At 38.4% G+C, this 5,245-nt stretch overlaps 1 non-coding gene across 1 annotated transcript; it reads right to left on the bottom strand.

The window, feature by feature from the left end:
• Positions 1-640: 640 nt before the first annotated feature.
• Positions 641-756, bottom strand: LOC132492823 (U5 spliceosomal RNA). The gene has a single exon (XR_009532880.1). It is a non-coding gene; the product is annotated as a U5 spliceosomal RNA (small nuclear RNA).
• Between the last annotated feature and the right edge of the window lie 4,489 nt (positions 757-5,245).

The following is a 5,245-nucleotide window of genomic DNA, read 5'->3' as shown; positions in this document are numbered from 1 at the left end:
ACAAAAGTTCCTTCTTTTACCAAATGGCTCATCAGGATTTAGACTCCTCTGGGCCACTTCCCTTCAGGGTCTGATAGGGCTGCTACCACCACCACTTATTGTCTTTGTAAATTAGCCATTTTCTTCTGTCAGTAATTTCTGTTCAAATCTGATTATACCAACTAGGCTTCCAGTAGGAAGTGGTAGGTGTAGGTGTATCCAGGGCACTCTAAATATAATTACTGAGTTCTTTGAGCTAGCTCATTATCTCAGCTTCATGGTGCCCCATACCCCTTTCTTTCACAGATGTCTTTATCTAAATCACCAGTACCTGATTAGTAAATTTGCTTCAACTGTAAAAGATAAACAGTACTCTATAGTAAAAGCACATTTAAAATGCACAGAAAGCAGCAAAAAAAAAACAAAAAACAAAACCCACCACAACGTTTTCTGATAGATGAAGCAGGCTTACTGCTGTGGTATAAATAAATGGTCTTTGTGGATTTCATTTTCATTATTTGTGTACCAGAGTTTTCATAATGTACCCTCAAAATCTCACGTTATATATTTCTTACTTCTTTTTTTTTGACACAAAGAAAACTACCAACAACGATATATTTTTGAAAAGTAAAACATCATCTGCCTTTTGTACATGCTTATAATCCTTGCAAGAGCAAGGCCTCAAAAAATTGGGGAAAGACTCAGAATTGTTCCTCTCCAGGGAAATCTTTAGTAAAAGGTGAAAGATTTATATGATCTGAAGAGAAACCAGAGTATATTTCTTACTTTTTTGTAGCATCAATAATCAGTGTTTGAGGAGTCTTCTAGCGTTTCTCCTGACTGCCCACTTTTATTTTTTACAAATATTGAAATCTTAAATTTTTAATTAAAAAATATGAATGAGTAAATTCTCTGATTGTGTGGTGTAATTAATCTCACCTAACTTTTGCCTTTATTATCACCCACATGATACATGCTTATAAGCAGTTAATAATTTAGTCACTTCTTTCTGAATATTAACAAATGAGTCTATATGAATTTCATACATCAACTTAAATACAAAATGCCTTGATGACAGGTCTGGTTGAGAAATGTATCTCAACAATCTGTGAGATGAAAGAGTTGTTAACGTCTCATAAACTTTCAAATCATGTAGATGAGAGGTTTTTAAAAAATTGACTGTAATGAAAAGGTAGGTAGGTTTTAGGTAATATCTTTTAACACCTGAGATCAGTATTCTCTTCATATTTTCTCTCAGCACTACCTTCCTGAGGTAATTCTGCGTTCTTCCTCTCTTTGCTGGAGGATTTCTGCTACCTACGAAGACCCTTTCCAAGTGTATTTTCTGGGACTTGCTCTCTCCCACAGTCAAAACTTATATGTCTTTTCCTGATTTTTCTTTAAGCGCTCTGGCCTCTATTGTTTTTGATGAGAAGTCAGCTGTTAATTTTATGTTCCACAGTGGAACAAGTTGTTTTCCTCTGGTTGATTTCAACAATATATCTTTGACTTTCAACATTTTGATGAGTTTGGGTGTGGTTCTCTTTGAATTCATCCTACTTGGAGTTCATGGAGCTTCTTAGAAATATGGATTAGTATGTTTTTTAAAAATCAAATTTGGAACATTCTCAGCCATTATTTCTTTGAATATATTTCTGTTCCATTCTCTCTCCTTTCCTTCTGATACTTTCAATGTGCGTATGTTCTACAGTTAATGGTGTCCAGCCTTTCTGAGGCTCTTTTTATTTTTTTTCTTCTTTTTTCTTTCTTTTCTTTGGATTATATAGTCTCTATTCATCTGTTAATACGTTTCCAGTTCAAATCTGCGGAGCCACTCTACTGAATTCTTCATTTCAGTTACTGTACTTTTTAACTCCAGAATTTCCATGTGGTTCTTTGTTGTATTTTCTATCTTTTTGTTGATATTCTCTGTTTGATAAGACAATGTCATCATACCTTCCTTCACTTCTGTAAGCATGACTTCCTTTTGTTCTCTGAATATACTTAAAATGGCTGCTTTCAAGCCTTGTTAAATATAACTTCTGGGCACCTGTAAGTTTCTATTGCCTTTTTTTTTTTTTCCTGTGTATGGGTCATACTTTTCTGGGTTTTGTTTTTTCTGTTTTTTAGGTGTTTCATAATTTTTTTGTTGAAAACTGCACATTTTAGGTAAAATATTATAGCACCTCTGAATACTGACACTCCTTTCCCCTTCCTTTTTGGAGGAAGTTTGTTGAAGTTGTTGTTAGGTCATTTATTTATCTGTTTAGTGACTTGGCTGGACTAATTCTGTAAAGTCTGTTTTTCCCCACGTTTCCCCACGTTATGACTTTCTTGCTTAGGTTTTTTCTTTTTCTTGTTTTTATTTTTGGCCTGAATTCTTAAGGGTTTTCTGTGGGTCTTTATAAACCATTTATTGATCACAGTTTGTCCTTAAGCCGCCCTAGCTACTTAGATGTGTGTGTGTGGTTTGTAGACTGCTTTCACACTTCAGGGAGTTTACGGTTTCTACCCACTTTTAGCCAGGGTCCGGTAGTTCAGAGGTCTTCTCTCCAGTCTCTCCAGGGAGGGTGCAGCACTAGCTAGGCACAAAGTCTTCCAGACCACGAGGGATGAATATGATTTTATTTTTAAGCCCAACTTCCTGACTTCCTTCTAGGTTAGAGTGGCTTATTGTTTAGCCAGTGTTTTGGTCAAAGGTTTTGCTTAAGCCTTTTAAGTCAGTAAGGCTTCCACATTTTGCTGATGGATCCATGTATAACTTGGGGAGTTTTCATGACTGCCCCTAGTCCTCCTCTGGTTACTCCTGAGTGGGTACAGCCTAGGATATGTTCTCACTCTTTAGGACCCTCAGGGATGAGTGTGATCCCAGGAGCACTCTTCTTGGATGTCTCTTAGGCTTTGTTAAATTTATGGCTGGTCCATCATTTTATAATACATATGATACATCATGATACTTACATCATGAAGCTACTAGGCGCATGTAATTATTTGCTTGCCACCGGAATCTCCATTGTTTTTGACAGTGTCCTTAGGCATAAACTTCTCCCTGCTATGTCCCAAATAAAACCAGTCGATTCAGGCAGCATCATAGAGCTCTCTGTCATTAGGGCTTGCCTCTTCTCCTGGGCAAAACCTCTGTGCCATTACATCAGATCTTTGGACGGGAACAGTAGCCCACTTCTCCCTGAGTGACAGCCCTTCTCTACAAGCAGGCGCTGCATGGTTTTTTAGCTTGCTTCTCTCCGTGTGGAATCTTTGCCTGATGAGTGAGCTAGGATTGCTCACTTGGTGACTGGAGCCCTAGTGTTCTCAGCCTGCTGCTCCTGGGGCCAAGCCCTGCCCTGCAAGTAGAAAAGGAGTGGGGGAAGAGGATGTAGTCCTCTCAGCAGCACCTGCCCAGATTTGTGCTTCTGCATTGGAGGGTTAGGAGTGGAGGAATGGGAGACACTGGCAGCCTAGCCTGCCTCTCTCAGGTGAAATCGTAGCCCTAGACTAGGAGCTGGGGAGAGATAGAACTCTGTTCTTGGCTGTCTTGGCTGTCTTGTCTGTTCTTGGCTAATCTACCCAGATTAGAGCTTCCATCACCCCCTCTTTTCCTGATTTTTTCAAGGATTTGCTGTAGGCTAAGTGATATTTAGCTCATCTGGCGATTAATCCCTTGTAGTTGAATGTGCTTCTTAGGTTGTGGTTTCTTATATCTTTATGTCTCTGTTGCTAGTACCATTAATGTCATAGGAAGTACTCAGTAAATGTCCCTGGATGAATGAGTGGATGAATACCATATTTTTCAAGTGATGTATTTATTTTTACTCAGAGTCGATGATGTATACAATGGGGCTTTTGAGTACTTGGGAGCTCTGCTGGGTGTGGAAGTAGGTCTACACTCTGCTGACCTAGGCCAGTCATAGCCAGCCAGAACTTTCAAAATAAAAGGAGGATAAAGAACTACCACGTGGCACATGAGTAAGAAAAGACAACCTAGTAGCAGAGCAAACATCAGTAGCAACCACAACAACAAAAAAAATAGGCACATGATATGCACAGGCAGCCCATAGAATAGGTATCCCAGAAGATTAGTTAGTGTGAAAGGATGTTCACCTTCTCTAGTAATCAGGAATATGGAAATTGAAAGCAATATTGTAATATACATCCATAACCATCAGATTTGCAAAAATTAAGAAGTCTGACAAAACTAAATATTGAGGAAGATGTGGAGAAACGGGAATTTTGGTACACTGAAGGGGGGCTATAAATTGGTACAACTTCTTGGGAGAGTAATGTGGCAGTAATGAAATAAACTGAAGATTCATGTATCATGTGTACCTTGTGACACAGTAATTTCACTTCAAGGCACATATCTTAGAGAAAACTCCTGCTCATGCAGCAGGAGACACTCACAGAGGGATGCTTATTGTTGTACTGTTTGTAATAGTGAAAAGCATAAAACAACCCAAGTATTCATCACTAAAAAAATTAATTTTTATGTGGTCTTACAGAGGAACACTGTACAGCAGTTCAAATGAATGGTCTGCCTCTACCTATAGCGACATCTGTAAGTTTGATGTGTGACAAGTTATGGAAGGATGGGTGCAGTATGATACCATTTATATATGCTAAAAACAGAAAATAAATCTTTACACTGTTTACAGATTTTGTAGCACAGGTTTCAGCATACTATGATCTGTGGGCCAAATCTGACCCATGGCCTATGTTAGAACAACTCACTAGCTAAGAATGATGTTTATATTTTCAAATTATTGTAAAAACAAACAAAAAGCAAGCAAGCTATGGCTTTTCTCCATAGCAGGTCAGATAGACACTCCAAGGGAAGCTTGGAGCTCTGAAAGAAAGTTTACTGTATAAAAGGGAGAGTGTGCTTTAATTTAAAAAAACAAGTATGAGGCATAGAATGTATCTGATTGTCTTATCAGCCTGCTATAACAAAATACCATAGATTGAGTAATTTATAAACAACAGAAATTTATTTATCATAGTTCTGGAGGCTGGCAGTCTAAGATTTGGTGTCTGTTGAGGATCCTCTTCCTAGTTCATAGATTATCATCTTCTCACTGTTTCCCCACATGGCAGAAGGTGCTGACTGGGGTCTCTTTTATAAGGGCACTAATCTTATTCATGAGGACTCCACCCTTATGATCTAATCACCTACCAAGGGCCCCACCTCCTAATACCATCACATTGGAAGTTAAAATTTCAACATATGAATTTTGGGAGGATGAAAACACTGTCTATAGCACTGACCCTC

Source organism: Mesoplodon densirostris, chromosome 6 (genome assembly GCF_025265405.1).
Source record: "Mesoplodon densirostris isolate mMesDen1 chromosome 6, mMesDen1 primary haplotype, whole genome shotgun sequence".
NCBI lineage: Eukaryota > Metazoa > Chordata > Mammalia > Artiodactyla > Ziphiidae > Mesoplodon > Mesoplodon densirostris.
The sequence above is the reverse complement of the archived record's forward strand: the minus strand, read 5'-3'. Positions and strand labels throughout refer to the sequence as shown.